This window comes from Paralichthys olivaceus, chromosome 17, assembly GCF_024713975.1.
Source record: "Paralichthys olivaceus isolate ysfri-2021 chromosome 17, ASM2471397v2, whole genome shotgun sequence".
In the NCBI taxonomy this organism is placed as follows: domain Eukaryota; kingdom Metazoa; phylum Chordata; class Actinopteri; order Pleuronectiformes; family Paralichthyidae; genus Paralichthys; species Paralichthys olivaceus.
Genome location: NC_091109.1, coordinates 9,495,893 through 9,518,332, shown reverse-complemented (window position 1 = coordinate 9,518,332; position 22,440 = coordinate 9,495,893). Strand labels below are relative to the sequence as shown.

General features: G+C 40.4%; 1 protein-coding gene across 7 annotated transcripts in view; it reads left to right on the top strand.

Annotated features, from left to right (window-relative positions):
* The window catches only part of ntng1a (netrin g1a), a 249,908-nt gene that overhangs the window by 84,286 nt on the left and 143,182 nt on the right, over nt 1-22,440 (top strand). For 4 of the 7 annotated variants that reach the window (XM_069512898.1, XM_069512897.1, XM_069512896.1 and 1 more), the window contains exon 6: nt 622-691. The gene's annotated coding sequence lies outside the window, so the exon portion shown is untranslated. Of the gene's footprint in view, nt 1-621; nt 692-974; nt 3,093-17,865; nt 18,225-22,440 lie in introns of those variants that run through there. The other 3 variants (XR_011239012.1, XR_011239011.1, XR_002202728.2) reach the window with 3 other exon arrangements.

Sequence of the window (22,440 nt, the reverse complement as noted above, 5' to 3'; positions counted from 1 at the left end):
AAGCCCCTCTCACTGCGTGTGTGTGTGCCTATGTGTCTGTGTGTATGCTAGTTTTTGTCTCCCCTTTAGTACTGTTTTCATAATTGTCAGTACCAGTAGACCTTGTGGGGACTGGTCTTAATGAGGCAGAACATATTTTCTGAGGTCCTGGTCTTCGGAAATATTAATGTTGTATCATTTTAATGTTAACTATAGTAGGGCTGCAGCTAACAAATATTTAGTTTTAGTAAAGAACAATGAAATGGGCAAACAGTGTGATATGTAAAAACTGTTGAAAGAACCTGGAACCAGAAACCCTTTGGCTTTTTTGCTTAATTAATTAATTAATTAATTGACAGTCATCAGAACTGTTTGTGATTAATTTTGTGTTAACCAAGTAAAAAAATATAATGCCTGTAACTAGAGCACATATACATTACATTTCTGGCTGAAAGTCATTCGGTTGTGTTTGTGTCTCTTGGGTTTAATTTGTTACTAAGTATTTATTTATATTTATTTATTTAAATTTATAAATTCAGTCTAATAAGACACTGTTCTTCTTTGTGTTGGAATCAATGTTGTGTTCTTACAGTATGTGATAGAGAGCCGCAAAAAACAACACTCTCATTGTTTGCTTTGCAGGAGGAAAATGCGGACAAGATCCTGTTGGGATGCTGAACTGAAATATCTGCAGAACATGACATGTACACATGTAAGTACATTTTTGCAGTATAGGCCAGCAGGAGCATGTGTCACATGTTATCCTTACAACTATGAAGAAAAACACATTCTAAGATTCACATTCGTCTAAGATTGATTGATTTAAAATCCATTAAGATAAAAGTGCACATCACCACCAGTGTCTTTTACTGCTGGTTCCTTGTCGACACTGTGATGACAAGGAAAACACACGTGTCAGATCATATGAGCACATCCTCTGGCACCGCTTGTCTCAGGTTAAGTCAGACATTAATTAAGTGTTTGACTCTTTGCAGAGGGCAAACAGCGGTAAGCTGCAGTACCTGCCGCTGGTGGCACAGGGCAGCTCTGTGAAAATGCTGCATCATTAGCACATTATTAGTGTTTCCAAATGTCACGCAGCCACGGCGGAGACAACTAGTCACTGGGAAACAGCCTTCATGCACGAGCCAGGATCTTAATGTGTGTCAGAGTCCGCTGTGACCTCCTCAGAAAGTCAACTGGAGATCATGATTAACCTTGGAGAGGATGGCTGGAGGGGTGTGTCTCTGTATGCATGTGTGTGCCTGTACTTCTGTGTTTGTCTTTCTTATTTGTATGCACAATGAGACAGCGATTGGGAGGCACCCAGAGAGGGAATAAAAAGAAATAGAGTGTGCTCATAAATCAAGTCAATCCAGCCAGTCGCCGCCCCAGCTGCAATTTTTTTTCTCCTCCGTGTTTCCCGACATTTGACTCTTCCATCTTCGGCTCTTTTAATCTCATCAACCTCAACAAGTGCAGGAGGGAGGCTGGAGGAGGGGTGTGTGGCAGGGGGAGGGCTCAGCGGCGGTCCATCCACTGTGTCAGATGGGGTCTGTCGATATCTCTCATCAAACAGGAGCTGATCAAAGGTCCGCCTGTGCCCATGCAGGCAGAAGGATTAAGCCACATCATGCACAACCTCCTTGACAAAAAAAAAAGCCTCTCCACACGAATAAAGAGATTAAGTCAACAGTGAAATCAAATTCAAGGCGAATCATAAAAATGGGCCCGGCTGTATTCTCTGCACCTGGAAAAGTCTGTGAGTGTGATGCGTTTGAAGGCTTTGTTACACTTTGATCGTGACAAGCTGGTGTTTCATCAATTGAACGACTTTAGCGGATACATTTGATTGTTTTAAGCTATTGTTCCAATTTAACAGCTGACACGAGTTCTTCTCACACACTAAGCAGGGTTCAGTTTCACATATTATACACATATTTCAGTCTAATACAATTTACAGTAAGCACAGAATAGAACACGTTCACTATCAACATTAACAAGCAGCCGCCATTCATGATTTTTTTTTTCTCACTCAAACTCACTCACCACCAAAACTATGTGGGTGTAAACACTGTTTAATTTACTTTCAAACCTTAAACAAAACACATAATAACTGTAAATCAGGAAGTTGCTACTTCCACATCTTTACTCGGATGTACAAAACCTTTTGTTTGGCTTGTTGTCATTCCCCTATGAGCTCAATGAAAAGCTGCTTTTCCTAATATTTTCCTGACAGTCTCCCGCTACTTTCTTCACATGTGAAAGTCAAAGTACTGAAAATGTCTGGACCTATAGTTGTCCTGTCTGGAAACAGCTAAAGAACAGGTGACGACAGAGGGAAGGTGAGGCTGAATCACTGTGTTCTCCCAGTCACAGACTGGTTTACCACCCCTCCCAGGATGGAGTCACTCCTCCCTCCACCTCACTCTCCACAGCTCCAGAGAGGAACACTTCTTCTCGAGTAGGGGAGACAGTTTACGATTTGGGACACAGCAAATGCTGGATGTGTGGACATACATCTGCAGGAGACTGTCAAGATGGATCAGGTTGCAAAATCATTGTCTCCCAGGTGGACTGAGGAGAGGACAGAAGGTGTGATGAGAACTCGTGTCCCAATGTAGCAGACGGGGCCGACTGGTGCTGTGGTTTTTCTTCATCTGTAGTTGAACTTAGAGTGGGATTCATTTAGGGTCGTCAAACCTGTTGAGGTTTTCTGTTGCATTTCTGTCACCATACTGAAAGGCAGCAAAACCCATGCCGTAAAGAAGTGCCTGTCATTTTCATAAATCTTAACGTGTAATGCTGCCTGTTGTTTGTGTGTTTTAGGTCAGTGTGTGGTTGGGAGGCAAATGTTCTGTGTTGTGCTCACAGAGTTGATCAGCTGTGTGAAAAATGAACCTATACCTATATTGATGGTTTTATAGCTTTGAAAAAATTATATTACACAACTTACATGGTTTAAATACATCTTGTCATTATTGCAGTAATGCAGTTAAAAAAATAAAACCTTTCATGCATCAACAAGGTTTAAAGAGACTTTAATATAGGCAATCATCCTTGGAGCACCTCCTTAAACAAAAGACTGTGGCTCTCTGAGGACCAATCAAAACATTATCTTTACAGGGCCAATCAGCAGCAGGAATTAGTGCGGCTTTGATCTGAGGACCAGGCTTTGCCTCTTCTACAGACTATGAATTGCCAATCATGCTGCTGTAAAGTGAAATCTAATGCTGTAACACAGGGCCTCTCAAGGAGCAGCCAGGTCACAATATGCAAGCGATTTAAGAGACTCACAAGACCAAAACATACTGGCCATTCGGGAACCAGTGCCTGATTGGTACTGGATTTCGGTACCAAACCATAACTGTGCAGATACATAAATATTAGTTAAGTTGTAAAGTTGAAGTGCAAACCCCCACAACCATCCCAGACACATCATAAATATGAATGTAGATGTTCTAGTCTTCAATCGATCTTTTAAAATCATGGAGCTTTTGGCAATAAGCTAGTGACATGGGGTTTCAAACCATGGTCTTGTTGCAGTCTCCCTTACATAGCCAACCATATAATTTCAGCGGGTTTTCACTAAATTCTAGTTGATGTGGACTAAAGTAATCAGCTGTTTTCGTGGGGGGCCTCCATTCAGCTCAGGGCTCCAGGCACCTGTTTGCTTTTTCTGTCCTGTTGCAATGCCCCTGAAAGAAGCCATGGATTCATGTTTGTTTTCTGTGTTATTTTAGATTAGGATCAAGCTCATCAGAGGCATCTTGAAAGATAATAATTTGATACTGACCAGGGTCACAGCTGTACTCACAGAGAGACAGCACTCATTGGATGAGATGTAGCTTTGAAGCTGTTTCTCTTTGACACAATACTGTACATAAAAGCAGAGAGTGTGCTTCTTTGAGTCTGTTGATGAAGAACAGATCTTCCTAATTTGCAATGCTCACTGTCATGTTTCTTATTATATTGAATTCATCAGAAAGCTAATGGAAAAATCACAGCCTTCATATCTACAGAGTTAATACAAGGGTTAGCAACTCTGCTTTTGTTATATGTCTTGTTAATTAGTGCAGTATCCCATGTAGCACCCAGAGATCCCAGCGGCTCACTGTTGATGCTCAGGTCAAAACTATGTTTTAAAACACCCACGCACATTCAAGAAGAAACAGACAAAGAGTCTTCATAATTGTCTTTAAATTGTGAGACTTTTATTTAAAGATCCCCAAAAAGCAAACTACTCTGTGAGGCTGCACTTAGATACTGCACCGCTTTAAGCTAAATGCAAATATCTGCATTGAAAATGGTAACTTGCTGTTATAGTTTTCCATGTTAGGTCCTGCTCACACTTGGTCGTCAGTTTAAGGGGATAAACCTTCATATTACTTATTATTCACTGCTCCTATTAAACTGTTTGGAATGTGTTGTTTCCTACATGGGGATGTCAGACAGTGCTATATTTACCCAAGTTGTGAATATCTGCAGTAACAAGTAAGGTTAAAAAAATGTTTAGCCACAGCCAGAGGCTCCTCTAAGCAGCAGCTGCCTTGCAATGTGAACATTGAAATAACTGATGCCCACAAAGCAGGAAAAAGCTATTATAAGACAGCAAAGTGTTTTCAGGCTGTTTCCTCTGTTCGTAATGTAATTAGAAAATGGCAGTTAACAGGAACAGGGGAGGTCAATTTAAGGTCTGGAAGACCAAGAAAATGTTCAGAGAGAACAGCGTGTAGGACTGTTTGAAAGACAAATCAAAATCCCATTGAGTGTAAAGGACTTTCAGGAAGATTTAGCAGATTGGAGAGTTGGTGCACGGTTCTACTTTGCAGCCACACCTGCACGGATATGACCTTTGTGGGAAGGGAGCAGTGTCCTGACCAGAAATTCAGCATTGTAAAGTTTGCAAAGAAATAGGAAAAGAACCTGGATGCATAAAGCAATAAGATCCTGTTGACTGGTTAAATAAAATTTTAACTTTTTTGTCAGTAATAAGCAAAGGGTGCAGAATTCATGAACAAAAGGTGGATTGATTGTGGGCTTTTGGGCTTGTGTTGCATTCAGGAGAAGAGGGGAGAATTGATTCAATTAAATACCAGCAATTTTGAATAACTGGGAGCAAGCATCACACCATCTGTAAGACAGAATAAAGAGGATGGCTTCCACAAAAGTCTTTATTATTCTGATTCTGATTCTGATTCTGAAAAGGATAATGATTGTGAACACAAAATCCGAGTGGACGACCTTGAGAGATGCAAGCTGAAGCTCTGCAATGGCTCTCAGTTTCCCATCCTAAACATCATTACAAATCTGTGGACAGACTTCAAAAGAGCAGGTCATGCAAGATGGCCAAAGAATCTCACCAAACTCAGAGCTTTTTATAGGTGAAAATCCCCTTAACAAGAACTGAAGTGCTTCTAACTGCATCAAAAAGTGTGGTACTTGCCATAGAAAGTGTTATGGAGCACTAACGGGGGGTCCAAACTTTGGTTTCAGTCTTTATTATTTTCAACCTACTTAGACCTAAGTCGCTGAAATAAAAATGTCCTTTAATACCGAAGTATTGTTTGAAAAAACATCGTTTTTAGAGCTGAGAGAATTTCCAACTCACAAAAAATTTAATTTCTAAAAGACTAAAAAAATCAAGAAAAAAATCATAGTAATTTGACAGTTTAACCATCTTGCTTTCATTGTAAATGGCTTTTCCCTAAACATAGTGAATATTTTTTTCAAAAACCAAATCATCTTCCTCCTCCTCATCCTCATTAAACATTAATGACTGAGTCTTAGTCAGCAGGAACGTTGTCTGGCTCTAAATTTTCTTTGTTGTTATTTTCATCATTGTTTTCATTGTCAGCCATTTTCTGAAATGCTACTTTAAAAACAATTTTGGCAGGCTAAATGTGCTAACAAGCAAACTACTTTTCCCACAATGCATCTTGGATTTCCAATTTCAGTGAATTCGGATGTATTTTATCAGTTACGTGTCTTGAAACCATTGTGGATAAGAAAAGGGAGAAGCACACAAACGCCGTACCTGGTCTTAATGGTATATACATGGATAGGTTCCATCTGGTCTTAATGGGTAAAACTGTAAAAGATAGAAATAAAAAAGTAATCTTACTTAATAGAATAATAACATAATAATAATAATACACATATTTAACTTTATGCCTCTTGGTAATCAGTTGTTCTTCTACCTACTTAATTATTCATTGGAACAGAAATTTTGAGCAGGGGTGGCCAAACTTTTTCCTGCCACTGTATTCCGATTCTTCTCGGGTATCTTTTTCAGCAGCACTTTACCATTTTTTTCCCTCTGATTTTATCTTTTTTCACTCATCTTTCTATTTTGGCCTCGCCATGCAATTACAGCACCCATTAATGTCTCCATTCTCTCCCCTGCCCTCCATAAAATGCCCCAGATCAGTGTCAGATGGGGAGGAGGACTGAAATAGTCTCCCTGAGACATGCATGTAATACACCAGACTTGGTGGATGATTCAATATTTATTCACAAATGTTGGAAAGTAGAGGATTAAAGACTAATAACATTTCTTTTTTAACCTACACACAGGCTAAGGTTAGCGGCACTAGAGCCACTTTATAAGAATTTAACAGATAAAGCAGATCAATGTATTATTTAAGAGAAAGAGGATATGAAGAGATAAAAATGTCTACCAAACTCATTTTATGTAGGTACCAGTAAACATCTTTTATTTAGCATTCATTGACCACAACAGGCACAAAAATAATTAACCTGAAAAGCCTGTTTGCATCTTCATTCCTTATCTTGCATGATATTGTTTTGGAATCTCTTTTCTCTCAGTAGCATCATGCTTAATAGTTTTGACCTTCAAAGGCACCTTAGCATAAAGAATGTGCACATGAAGGGATTCTTACATGAGACAACAGCACTCGCTGAGGTGTTTGCATGATATTGGCATGTTATAAAACTGAGTGATCACCCTGTTGTGATGTGTGAGCGACGGCTCACTGGCGGACAGTTGCCAAAGAGACTGCAGTCGGTGATAGTGATGCACGGCATCGATGCTTGACACAGAATATAAAAAAGGACTCAGCACCGGTGGCAATGTGTCAGGCTTGCCCCAGTACACACCGTCTGGGGTTATGATCCATTCAGACCACAGTGGAGACTGGTGTGTCCTCGACTGAGAGGATTGTATAAATGCTGTCACATAAAACTGTGATAAAGTTCTTTCATGTCATGCCCAGATAGAGTAGCGTCAAGGCGAAATTCTAAAGAGGAGACACCTTAAAGAGCCATAAATAACTTAAAAAGAGAGCTTTTTAAATACAGAACGTATATTAAATTGTGAAAAAACCAGCTCACTTAATACACCGTCTACAGAAGCCTCTGTGCATTCAGACAGCAGGCCTACATGAATACCAAATGAATGATCTAACAGTGCGAGGATAACAACTCCACAGGGAGAGGAAATATCAACCCACGAGCTGCACTAACCTCAGAATCCACAGGATTAGACATTATTAAACTTAAAGACGACTACAGCCTGAGACGTAGACGGCACACCCTGGTTTACATGCACAGTCTGAGCACACTGCCTCTGAAAGCAACAGTAAAGTGCTCCACAAGCCTGCTGTTATAAACCATGTAATTTCAGTGAAGGCGATGAAGCATGTGAAACACGCAGTATCCAACGTTATGTCGTTGAATGAGGAGGAACATGTTCCCCAAGCTCATGACGGCTGTGGATAAGGACATCAACTACAATCCTGCCGTGTAGCGCTGATCAGCCTGTCGGGAGACTCTTTCTGAATGAAAAAGGCTCATCGTGTAAGTCCAACCTTCTTGAAGGGAGGCTGACACTAATGAGCAGTCATTCATCACTGTAATAAAACCAGCAGGAAGATTATTCCTGTAAGTCTCAGTGCTCCGGCTGAATGACTGGTCATCAGCATGAGGTATGCTCGACTCTCAGGTGGCGTTATGGGCTGCATTGCATTCTCATGACTATACATCAGTCACTAGGTGCTTTGATCGGGTCTTTAATTTCAGGTTGGTAGATTGCCGATTCTATTTTTAGACTAGAAGACAACCTCTGTTTTCTAATGTATGGCTGTGCAATACACTGCTTAAAATTCTATATGTACTGAGTATATATAGGTTGAGATGCAATTAAAGTAATAATAATACTAATAAAAAAATGATCATGTGTGATTTGTATTCTAACATGACCTTGAATAAATATAAAACTGAGTTGAATACAAATTGTTTAGCTGTTGATGCGTATCGTGAAAAGAGAATGGGATGTTTAAACATTTAAAAAATACAAGTAAAAAGTGTTTATTCACTTATTGGATTTTAGTATTGTTTTGAGTTATTTGAGTAAAGAAAATGTGATGAAATTCAGTTGCTTTTATTTCAGAATAACTGGCTTGTCTCACACAGTGTTCATGTGGCTGCCGTGAACTTGACAGCAACAATTAGCTGAAAATGAAACCCGGAGATGTTTAACATGAGTCACTGCAACTGATAATCTAGTGAATGTGTTTGAACTATGTTAACTGCTCTCTGGTTCACTTGCTGATGCTAACAGGCTGCGAGTTGATATTACACTACCCGAGTATAAATTAATAAATCAACAAATTCAGTTTGACAATCAAAGCAGCATGAGGATTCTAAAATAAAAATACATTTAGATACAGTTCCAACCCACTGGTGTCAGTATCCGATCATAAGTTAAAGTGCTCTCAGCAACAAGTCTAGTCAAATATGGTGGAAAGTTATTGAACCTCACTGAATGTCGACTTTGATGTTAGACTCTCAGGGAAGCGGTGATGTGAATGTTGTGGCCAATTTGGAAAGAAAAGAACAAATATCACTGCTACATTTGGATGCCATTTGTGTGTATTGAGAGCACATCTGTTCGAGCTATATTCAAACTGTTTCTTTGTATCCCCACTACTAAGCTCCCTAATTTAACCAAATGAAAATGTTAAGTAGGGGACCAAACCTAAGCTGCAGCTCACCACTGATATAAGATTTATCAGAAAATACAGATAAACAGATATTTATGATTCCTGACAGGAGCGACTTTTCAATGACAGCCTGTTCCAGCATGTGCATCCTCAAACTGGTGAACTGCACATTCATGCACATGAGAATTCAATGGACTTTCAAACATTTCCTCCTCAAAGTGGCTCCTCTCCACTTCTGTCACACAAACCTAGTGGGATGCAGGGAAAGAGCCGTTGTGCTGCCCTCAGGTGAAGGCCCCTCTCTGCTGCTTGTCTCTCACTGTGAGAAGCAAAGCGTTCATAGTTTTTGGCCATTGCTTTTCTTTCCGTTTCATGGAAATGCCATTTTGTTTTAAGTTCTTTGTTTTGGATACACAAAAAGACTAGATGGAAATGAGGGTTCAGATAAATGGTGGAGCCTAGTTGCTGTGCCTCAGGGAGTGTTTTCAAACACAAACCCATTGAAATAAATGTCATTTTTTTACTGCTTTTATTGGCAAACAAACCACTCCCTGATGAGCCTATTAAAGCATGTATTTTCTCATGTAAGGTTGAACTGAATATTTTTCTTCCTACTCTTTTCCTGTTTTGCTGTTGATGAATACAAAATCTCATTGTTGTCGATACCTTCTTGTTTTGTTGTCTCTGCTGCCTTCCTTTTGAAGTCCAAAAACTCTGCAGGGAAGCGGGAACTTTTTTTTTTCTGTAATAAATCCAGTTGGGACGGGAAAAAAACTTATTTTTCCTTAATCAATCTGCTTGCTGATCTTTTTGTGCCGGGGCCAGTGAATCCAATCAGAATGCAACCCTTAAGCCCTCAGATTCCACCAACAAAAGTTGATGGTCTCCCAGCTTGTAAGCTGCCTATCAGATAATAAGGGGGGACTTGGATACCAGGCGGTGTGCTACAGTGATGGTGGCCCTGGTGTTTTCACCTGACGTCCGCCGTGTGTTCGCCGGGGCTCTGTCTCACTGTTCTCTCCAGGGAAATCTCACAAGAGCAGCTGTCCTTATCAGTGTGCCGGCTCCCCGCTCACTGCCTGCCTGGGCCGCATTCTCCATGACAGCAGCACTGAGGTATCCGTAATCTGCCAAGACTTCAACAAAATTAAACCGCCACCCAGGCCACCAGGGGAGTGGCAATGGGGAAAGATTTCCTGCTCACTGTGATACGGCAACAGAGGCCAGAGACATTAATATGGCTTTGCATCTGCAAGAAATAAGCACTGCTAAGCGTACAAATCTGAATCTCTAAGAGCTCCTACTGATGCTTTAAAGGGTCAATTCACTTAAAATATGATATACTTCTTTGTATCACTGCTTTCTTTTCTATCCAGATATTTATGATTGGCTCTGTCACCTCACTATAATGAAGCTGTGCAATGTGGTTTGTTTTGCTCTCGATCAAAACAATAAGGACAGTGTCATTGAGAACAGTTTTACTAAGACACAGCATGGGTTAGTGAGCTGGTTTACACTGATGAAGTGGCAAATATCTCTTAACCTAAACTCAGCATTGATATGATTGATGTTCAAACCTGCGAAATTATGAAAAGTAAGCGACATCGACGCAGAATATAAAATCAAAATGGTAACACATTATAATTAGCTGCACCAATGCAAGCTGCTAACAAGTAGTTCTTTGACAACTAGTGCACTTGAGAACATCCATCCATGAGGGTCACGGGGGAGCTGGAGCTAATCCCAGCTGATGTGGGCTGAAAGGCAGGGTAGACCCTGAACAGGTCACCAGCTTATCACAGTGCCAATAGAGACAAACAGCCCTTCACACTCAGAGTCACACTCACGGTCAATTTATAGTGTCACACACAAAGACACACAAAGCATATTCAAAAAGGTGAGATCACCACAGAGCAGGGCACCAGTGCTGTTATAATATTTCACATGTTTTATATAATGTTTTATATATAATTGAATTCAGTGAAAAAAAATTCACCAAGTCAGGAATTTTGTAAGTAATTAACCCAACAATGCAGGTTGTTTAATGAACTACATTTTATTATGAGCCCATATTTGTAAAGATAATTAAAAGACGCACCCAAAGGGTTGAGAGGAGGGGTAGCTGTTAACACTACTGCAAAGTTTAAAGGTGTAAAAAAAAAGAAGAAGATACAATGCTGGCAGTGAATGCAGAACCGCAAGGTGCTGTGGAAAAAAATCCATGTTGTGGCCCGCTACATGATTTGTCACCGCTGAAGAGCTTGTGCCATTTTCAAGCTTTTTCTGAAGCATTTTGTTCCGCTCTTATGCTGCTGTTAAGCCTCCTCACCATGTCGTCAACATTATGAGTGGTTCAGGCTAAAATATAGTCAGTTACTGCACACGAAACCAAATTCACTCCTTGTGTGAAGTATCTCGGGAAAGCGCTGCAGCTCAATGAGCGCTAAAACAAGCAGAGGGAAGAGAGGCGTGAGGATTAGATAAAGTCTGGCACATACTGAGATGATAATAAGCAAAGCAAGAAAGTGAGGCGAAAGAGAGAAAGACAGGGAGAAACACAAACAGAGAGGGGGTGGTTATAAAATGATTAAGGGGCATGCTATATAGAATTTCATGATTTAAAAAACACAAACAGGTCTGTCAGCTGGCTCTGCTTCACCATCTGTTCTCAGCTGCCAAAATGTACGGGGAGAGATTTCTGATGCTTCGCCGTCTTAAACTCTAAATATAAATCATTTTTGATTCAGCATTACTGGAATTATAGTTCGGCCATAGATAGTTGTCATTTTTGTAGACATGCAAACAAACATGTACATTTATATGTATTGTAAGTGCTGGATTTTGTGCCTTAAAGTATCAAGTATGTAGTGTCTTCTGGTAGTGCTGGCACCCAGCACATGGAGGCTCCATTCTCACACAGCCATTAGTTGTGCATCTCCTCCAATTGTCTGTCTCCTCATCTCACTCATACTAGACTGTCTATAAAAGCAAAATGCCCCCAGAATATCTCAGAATAATAAACAACAGCATGCAGTGTCTTCATAGGTTGTTGTGTTCATCATAAACAACCTGAACAGCTTCAGTCCTCCATGACTCTTTAAAGCTGCTCTCAGACAGAAACTGAACTCCGGATAATCTCCTGACACTCTACTGAGGGGCTATACAAGAGCACGCAGCAGGAGGTCCTCCTGAGGATTCACCTCTAAGCAGTGGGTGTGTTGATGTTTTTAAAATGCAACAGATGCAAAAAGGAAAAACAGAAAGAATTAAAATATCTCAGGATGAAAAAGCAGGGTCATGCACGTACAACACTGCCAAAGAAGAGTTTTTGGTGATAAGGGCCAAGGCCAGTATAGATTTTATGAAACAAACATTGATATGCCCCCACAGCATGACAAAGCCATTGGATCCCATCACTGCAGGGGTCAAGCATTCAGGCCTGTACCATTCTCTTTGTGTATGTCAGACTTTCATTCTTCCACTTGTGGAGAACATGGTGAACGATGACTCATCTGGCCACATCACTTGTGCCAGAGAATTTTACACCACTCAACTCTCATTATGCATAATTCTTTGTAATGAGGGGTTCATGTTCTGCAGCCCTATTATAATATCCCTCGGTATGTGATCATGGACAGACTTGACACAGTCTGATGACGTCCTGCATTGACATCATCCGACACCTGAGGAAGATTTGCACTTCTGTTTTAGTGAACGAGCATCACACTCATCAGCTGTGCGATGCTGTTGACCACAGTGTCTGACTGTTTACTGGAGTCGTTCCCACAGAACTAAACACAGACGTCACTTTAGTCACTGACTCTGAAGGACCAGCCAGCTGAGCATCTTTGCTGCCATCTGTGCCCCAACAATGAATCCTCATTCAAAGTCACTTTCATCGTCTCCTCCATCTTGATACAAAATCAGAATCAACTGGGCCTGCCCAGTATTTTTATTCATACCACAGAGACTAAGTGGCCGTTCACTGCCAATCTATGCCTTGTAGTGCGTCTGTGTGAAAGCATCTGCATTTGTCATGTTGGTCAAACCATTTATTGAGACTTTGTTCCCTTTAATTCATCACCTGTCTGTATTGTACAGTGGCCGAAACGTCTCACACAAGCCTGTGACGGAAAAATGCAAAAGTGACAGCTGCAAAGCCTCACCGCAACTACAAAAGCTACAACACAAATGCAAAAGTGACAAAACAGCCACAGAAACCACAACACAAGCATAGAACCCACACGCAACCACAAAAAGATGATGCTTGTCTGTGTGAGATATTACAGCACAGGTGTTTCTGTTGTGTGGCATTTGCATTTGTGTTTTCACTTTTTCATTGGTGTTGTCGGTAAATACACTTGTGTGGGACGTCTCCGCCAGAGTAGAATTGAAATCATAAAAGGTTAGTGTTAACATACATGCTGACACCACCACTGAGTAAAGAGTTAACAGTGCACATGTTGTAAATATGCTGCTGGTATTTTTGCTTCATGGAGCCTCTGGCCCCCTCTTGTCCGGAGCCTGTGAGTCTGGACACACAGACTGAAGGCCAAAGTGCTCCTGAGGCACTAATGCTGCACTCACGCACGCACGCACACACACAAACACAAACACACACACACACACACACACGCACACACACGCACACGCTAAAAAAAGGGACATTTCTTTTCAAAACCCCCCGACATGTAAAGTGCACTTGACTTGATCACATATACTGCTTACTGCATGAGGGGGGAACCCGATATCCCCTCACAGTATTATTCAAAACTATTGATTTTTAACTTTTCATAAGAGGAAGGTGCATTATAGTAATATGATGCCCACTCATCTCTGTGCTATGATGAATGGTCGTGGATAGCTCCTCAATCACTAGAGCTTTTGCACTTGTATGTGCACAGCCTCAAAGGTAATTATCCGAAAATGTGTTTATTTAAAACTCCACATGTAGCATTTTAACATGAATGACTTATTACCATACTTGTTGTGATCCATCAGTTTCAAAGGGACCCTGAATCAGACTCATTACTCATCGTTGGACACTAGGTCAGCTTTATAGCACGGAACAAGAAACGCAGATTCAGAGTGGCTGACAAAAAATATCAAATGGTATTTTTGGGAAAGTCTTGATCCAGCTTTTCACCAGTTCTGCGATTGAAAATACGTGTTTTATTTGTATTGTCCACATTCACGAGGGGGGTGGCTAAGTGATATATGATTACATGATGTGAATGTGGACAGGAAATGTTCACAAATATTGAAAATGAGATTGTCCTCTTGTGCAAAGACAAGAAACTGATTAACTTAAGTTAGGGACAACCCCGAAAACCTAAAAGAAACATGTTCCATTATTTGGACAATGGGTTCCATATGTTTACATGTATATGAGGAGTAAATATGGCAGGAGAAAAACCTGCATAGATTATCTTTAACCCTCTTGGTGTAAACTGAGTAAAGGTCTTTTTGTACAAAATAAACCAACTCCATCATTAACTCTGCTCTGCACACTTAGTGCATTAAAATAAATCTATTAATCCCTGAAATAAGGCATTTTAGAACAATTGTGGACATGGACCTTAACAATGCTGCTATTAAAATGGTTCAAACATTCATGTTTTATTGGAGAGGAAATCCATTCACCTTAGTTGTTAGGCCTCAGGGAAACACACAATGCACTTCGGCGAAGAACGTTGAATGTAAGCATAGCTTGTGGTTGTTGACAACTAATATCCTCAAAGCACCTTCTGCAGAAAGTAAGACAGGTCTATTTCTGCTCCATCCTGAGAAAATGTTTCCCAATCTTGTCCATCAGCTATCAGCATATTTCTTAAAAAAACAAGAATTGCATGCTCAGTCATTATCATCTACATAATCAAACTCTCAATATTTAAGGGAAAGGCTCTTACTCAGCAGTATTAGTGTATATACGAAGTTACAATGGCGAGAGTGACTGTTCCTATGATATTACATGGGCTGTTCCGATGCTGTTTTACCTTCATAGTCCTCCTGGATGATTACAGCAGCAGCACAGTGGGAGATGAAATAAAGCTGTATGGCTGTCTCTATAGCCGGCATCAGATGACTTAATCAGGCCATAAAGAAGGCCTCACTTACAGATGCTGTGTTGCCCCTGTGCTTCGCATTTCATCAGCCCCAGGGAAGGGTGAAATATGCTTCCTCTGAAGGTAATGTGCCCTATCTCTGTCCAGGCGTTGACAAATTTATCGCCCCCTTGACTATTTACAATCCATCCGAGCCGTGATGATCTGGCTTGTGTTATTTAAGCTGCAGAGGTACTGCGATGTTGGTAATACTGCTGTTGTGAGGTGCCAACAAAAGGGGCTCCGCAAGAAAAGAGGGGGGAAAGTAAAAATATACGTGTTTGTTTCATGTGTGAGGTTTTGTTTTTCCTACCTGAGCCACTTTAGCCTGTTCACCATGACATGATTAAAATAAACCGAAAGCGACACGCGTTAAAGAGCTGAATTCAAAGAGGTATTGCAGCTTGCATCCTAAAAGTAAATGTATTCCAGTCAGTCTGCCGTACGTATCAAAGCAGTCAAGGTGGGATAATCTCGTGCTTCTGCCACACTGTCATGGTCTTCTAGAGCCAACTTCTGCAGGGCAATGCTGCAAAGACGCTACAGTGTGCTGTTGGTGGGCATTTCAAATGTCGAGGTGTAAAGCATATCATCTAGAGGTCTTTCTTACTAAGCGGCACTCACAGAATGAATTTAAAGTTATTAGAAAATGGAGCGTTACCTGCAGTTAATAAAGCTGATCATCCAAAACACTGTTTCAAATCTGCAATATGATTTAAAAATTGAATAGAAATGTCTTCATGTGCTAATTGTGTGACTAGCACAGTTATATAGACCAGGTTCTCCAGACAGCAATGCAAACCTAATATTTCTCTCAAAGCTAATGAGCTACTTACGTTTAATGAGGCTAATTAGCCACATTCCAAACTACTATAGGAAACAGTATTTACATATTGATTCACCAGTGCACTACAGTATACAACCATAATCAATAAAAGCCTGTTTGTACTTGCTAAATTATGAATGATCTGTTAATAGCCAACAACATTCTCTTATAATTAAGCGCTGTGCAAGTGTTCAACTTGCTTATGAATGTGCTCAAAACAGTAGAGAAAAGCTCCAAGTCACAGGGCATGTTGTCTTTTATTTTGGAATCAACCACTGCACTGGTTGCAGTTTTCACAACTTAAACTTTGAAAGTCACCTACAGTAATTGAGCCGTGGTGAGTGAAGACCGGATGCAGTACTTAGTCCACAGAACCCTGAAGCTGCTGCACACAGAGCTGCTCACCTCTTTATTCAAAGTTCGGGGAAGCATGTGTCAGTAAACAGAACCCTAGAGAATCAGTTGTTGTTGCTGTTGTCGGGAACATACTAGTTGTCGTGAACATGCTGTTGTTGGATTGACGGCCCTCGCATTGTTGAGTCACAGCTGCTGCTGCTGCAGAGCGCTGGTCGCTTCTCTGATATTGAGCATATCACATGTTTAAATCACACCAGATTCGATACTGCACTTCCTTGTTGTTCTTAAGATCACACATGCAAAGTGTAAAGCCGATAAGATGAACAGTTCTTGAGATTCACGAGCTACATAGAGACAGAGATATCTGCGATCAGCGGATAGATATCTTTAATTGGACAGATTGGCTCTAAATGGCCTGGTCGCACGTAGACAAATGTGAAGAGAATATCGTGGGTCAAAGTTCACCAACTTTAAACTCAATATGAAGCCATGCTGCCATTTGCCTCGGCACCGGAAGCGAATGTGTTATTTGTCCCCTCGCTCGCACCGATTGAAGTGAACAGGAAGCAATTGTTGGCCAATTAAACATTTGTGTAGTTGCCCTATTAGTTGGACATGGAATCATCCCAACAGTATCATTCAACACACAAACCTGCAGGACAAACGCATGTGTGAGAAATAAAACAAAACGATGCACCTCATCCACTGTGCACACTCATGAGCGAGTGTGCTCTGTTACGCTGAACAGCTCCAGTTTGCATGTTAACAAGATCCAGCCTGCTGGACAGACCATAAAAAGCAGCTGACAGAGGCTGAATGGCTATTTGAGCAATTCTACTGCACATTTAACATGGACACAGTGCCGTGAGATGGCATAATCGCAACACCCCCTCACCACACACGCACACATGCAGCCATATTCATGTCTTAACATTGAGTCATGAATATTTACTTTGGCCTCCAGGGGCCTATTTGAGCACTTGATAAAAATCCAGATGTTTTCACGGGATAAGAGAAAGTGTTTACCTGCTGGTGGCACTAAATCAAAAACCAGCAGAATCTCTGGGCACCATCGACATCTGCACAAAAGTTTATCATGATCCCAAGCTGTAGTTGTTGACATATTTCAGTGAAGAACAAAGTGGTACAATATTCAATATGTGTGTACAGCAACTAATGTTTTTCATGGTACTGTCTGAAATACACTGGACAATAAACACCTGCTGAGACAGAACAAAGGATGTGTTGGAGGGAAAGTGTGACAAAAGCATAAATGGAGTAAAGCCTTTAGCTACTTTAGGAAATAAAGTTGACTTGTTATCGATGGCTCAGATCTTTATCATGACCTCCTGATCTCCCACTGTGGCCAGCTTTGAGTGTATGCTTTTGGAGAGTGAGGAGGTCAGAGCCTACACCAGTTCCAGCTAATGAGATCTGTTAAATCTGGAAAAATCTGGTACTTTACAGCAGTGACTATTGAAGAAGTCTCAATTCAAGACACAAGACATTAACCTTTGTCAGGTGGATGAGACGTGCACAGACTACAGGGACTTCTTCTAGTTGGCCCTTTGTGTCTGTTACAACTGTACTCTTGTATCTTTAAAGCTTTTAAACTTTTCATTCTTTCATATGACAGAAAGCCAGATGGACATCCGTCATGTGGTCATACTGCCACGATTAAGACACGAGGACAACACGGCTGCAACAATAGCTACATGGCCTCCACTAACAATTTGGCAAGCTAGCAGGTGGGTACTGTAATGCTAGAGAGGAAAAGAGATAAGAAAGAGACAAAAGAAAAGATGAGACCAGAGGGAATATGAACATTTTCCCAATTTAATACAGTCAAGTCATCAGAAGTAAAAACTACATTCAAACACCTTTGTCATTACAGCGTCAAAATAAAAGTTTAGAGGTCCAACATATATTTTTGACATATTTTAAAGGTTGTTTTTTATCACCAATTAAACAATGTTGTAAATCTCTGAGTACTACCCACACCTGATTCTTCTTACTGCCCCTTGAGGGAATCCCCACAGCCTTTCACTTTATTCAGATAAGCACACCTTCCAACATCTACCCTTCAGGGTCTTGGGGACTGAGCCTGCTTAGAGTTGTGATAATTGTATTATTCCTTTGTCGATATTATCATTATCAGGCCATTTTAAGAATAAGTTAGGATTAGCTTTTTCTTTTCAAGTTCTCTACTCTAATTTGTTCAGCTAATGTCAGCAGTGAAGCCAGGCTGATACCAAGGTCTATGAGTATTACGGGTCTACGGAGAGCTTAATAATTAATGCAAATAAATAGTATTTGATACAATGAGCAATTTATTGCTTCTGCCTCACTGAATCTGAGCAGTTTGTTTGGTGGAATGAAATCATCTGTTGGTTTTGTAACAAAAAGAATCTTGTGATTCGCTGAAATACTTTCAGGGAAGGTCAAATGCATTGTGGGGAATTAAGTTTGATTATGCGCGCTCTTAGTCTTCATTTTTAAATAACATTTCTGACAATGGCTGAATTTTCAAGAGAGGGCAGCAACATTGAAGCGACATTTCATTGATGGTAAAAAATTCCGACCCAGACAATGTTCCTGCTGACCTGCTGATCAAGGCTCAGTTGGTAAGAGACATATTTGAGAAGGAGGAGGAGGAAGGTTTGAACTTCAACTGAGCTGAAGGGTTATAGGACTTTAACCACAGAGTGTATCTCTGCTCTGTGTTTAACTCTGTAGGAGATTTGCTATTTGGGGTGCATGGATGGCACTCCAGTGAAATTCTCATTCATCACCTCAGAAACCCAGAGTTTGCAGTGAGCAGTGTTTGTGTGTGGGAAGCCAGTCAGAGATGTTGCCCTGCACAGTCAGGCTAGAATTGGGGGAGAGTGTCAACCTCTCCATGTGGCACATTCTGTTACCAATGATGGTCCTTAGTGGCAGGTGAAAAGGAGCAGCTCTCAACACCTTGTGTGGTGGGGATAGCATGTTGCTGTCTACGCCATGCCAACAGTAGCGTTAGGACTTTGCAGTGCAGAGTAGCTGTGCGTTCCAAACTGGGGAGTTTCGGATGAAAAAAGCACAACATTGCCTCCACTGGGCTGAGTGCCAATTACATTTTCCTTCCTCTACTATCCAGGCCCAACATAATAGGCACAAGGATAGCTAACATGTTCCACTGTGCACACACGCCTGTCAAACTGCCACAAGAAATAAAATAAATACATTGAAAAATCAATGACTGGACCTCAGTAGAATCCACCAGTGTTTTTAACATCCTCTCTCATTGTGGGTTCCCAACATCCTTCGCCTCATCCCTGTGTCAATACAATTCTCTTCCACTTGTCCTGCTCGCCAACTTCTCTCAGCAGTGGCTTAGAAATTATGATTGCTTGTTGTACTGTGACTTTCTCAGCCACTGCCTCTCAGTCACCTACACACTTTACGTCCTCGATTGTAGCTTGAGGTCCCCTGCCTCCCTCACACTCTCCATCTACACCCCCACGCACACAATTCTCTGCTTCTTCTTGCTCTTCCTCTCCATCCTCCACTCACTTCAGTGCCTTTGTGATCGGAGTGACAGGCTTTACAATATGTCGCTGCGGATCTACCTCACCTTTAATATTTCAATAAAATGCCAATGCAGGGTGATGCAGGACCCCGGGGACTGACTGCTGTAAACCTGCCTCTCTTTTTCTCTTCTTCTCCAGGATTCATTCTCTCTAATCTCCCCTTTTCATTCAAGACAAAAGACTAAACAAACAGCCTGAACCAGTAATTATCATAGATAATACAGGGGAGAGATGAAGCCATGTTCAGTCATACCAGAGGACAAAGCTTAGTATAGAGCCCACCACCTGAGTGTTGTTTAGAATGCTTATGAAGAGGGGTAGAAAATTAGAAACATATTTGTTTGAAAATGAAACAGCACCGAGGACCTTTGAGAACCTTTCATAGTTTGGGTCTCAAGCGTTGAGAATTGTGTAAAGAAGCCTGTAATTGGAGGTGATGAATTTCTTAATAATTATTTAATATAGTTCAAAGCACCAATCTGCAAAGAAACCTGGACTGGATCAAAGAATTTATACCAACATACATTGTCTCAAATAAGTCTAGCTCCTGAATGGTTAGTGCCATCATTAGGTTCAGAGTAAAATAACTGTTGGATATAGCGACATAAAATCTGATAAGCCCTCACAACTGCAAGAACGGGTTAGAGTTTTCATTTATTCAGTGAACTATCACAATGTCTGTTGTGGTTTAGCACAAAACTGTTTACAGTTATTGATCCCAGACACTAAGCATAAAGATGCTGACATGCTAACATAGGGTAAGTATAGCAAACCCTTATCTGCTTAAAGGTTCAGTGTGTAAGATTTAGGTGAAATGATTTTTTGGCAGAAATTGAATATACAATAATTCTAGTGATGTTTTCACTGGTGTGTAATTATCTAAATTGTATGATTTTTTGTTTCTTTATCATATAATGGGCTCTTTATATCTAAAAACTTTCATGTTTGGAAGTGGAGGGTGAAATGAGGAGTATTCAGCTGCAACAAGTAACTTCACCTCTAAATTCTACACACTGAACCTTTAACAACAGCGTGTTATGCCTTGTTTTTTTCCGTGTCCGTAATTCTATCTCATGTAAGAACTCCATCCCCTAGTGTTCAATGCTTGGAAATGCATTTCTTATTGGATGGATAGAGGTGCCACTGTAGCTATGAGAGCTAATTTTGTCGACTTTTCACCACCTGGTTTTGTTTTGAATATGTGCCTGGAGCAATATCGGAACAAGAAAACGTTTATTTAGGATTGCTGGTTAAAGCACATTAGTAATGTTGATTATTATATAATAAGAAGGTAACACATTTATTTAATTTTAATTTTGTTTTTGCAAAATAACATTGAAATTCACACAGTTAACCTGACTTGACCAATTTAATGTAAATATACAATTGCACAGTTTGGCTATCACACAATATTGAATAAAATAGAATAAGTGCATCCGGTCAGTCCAAAATCCAAAGCGAAATATCGAGTTTCCAATGTACATGGAGGCAGATGCTGGAATGAAAAATACCAGAGGGAGTTTTGCCAGGCATCAGGGGTCGTATTAGGGATGATTACACTTCAGTTGGAAATTGGCCAAGAACACAACGTAATTATTACATCAAACAAAAGTTGTAATACTCCAACTCAGTCTAGAAACCCTCAAGTAGTAAGTCATAGGCAGAGCAACCTATTAGCCCAGTGTCATAGACTAAATCCTCTCCACCGTCACACTTCACATATTCTTGAATTAAAGCCAGTTACACAACAAAATGAATATTTATCAAGGTCTTTCCTGAGGCATATTAAAGCTAAATGTGGGTAAATCCCCTTTAGTGAACTGCTGATAACAGATTATATCACCAATAGATGACTGAACACTGTGACTAAATAGCAAATTTATTTTTCCATCATTATCTTCCATCAGCATGTCTGATTACTGGGTAACTACACAGCTTTCTCTTTTGTTTGCCTGATACATGACCATATTTTCTGAAATACGACTAATTATGTCAGTTTAAAATTTTGAAACGTATTTGTTTAATGACTGAAAAAAGATTCCATGTCCTTTAACTGTAAGATTTGTCTCTTGCACATTAACCACAGTTAAAGGCCTCTTCATTCAGGATCAGTCCAGAGACGTCACTAGGACACAATAACCTACCAGAGATGTGTGTGTGTGAGAGGGGGAGAGACAGGCAGGGTATGTGAGCGAGACAATGCATCTCCAATATTAGACCATGGCCTGGGGATAATGGTTAGCACTAAGGCCTTTGAATTCTTAATTCAGAAGACAAGAGGCACAGATTAATCATTGAGCAAATCTATTTTAGCGATAGTTCAAGTATGTTTGATAGGTGTTATCAGGGGGTACAATGTTAATACATTAGACTGCAGAAGCCACCAACCGGATCACTTTAGCAGTCTAAAGCATCCAATGGGCTTTGATGGTTGTGGAGATAACAAAAGCATGTGTTTGTAGTGGAATAAGAGTGGAAATATGTGCACATATCAATGATCATAAATCATTTGTTATTATGTATCATTATTAAACTTGCTCACTTTTAAAGGAAAACATCCAGAAACCAATGTTAGAGCATTTTTCAGTAGCTAAATTAATGAAAAATTTGATTCTGCTTATGGATCAAGGATCATTGAGCTG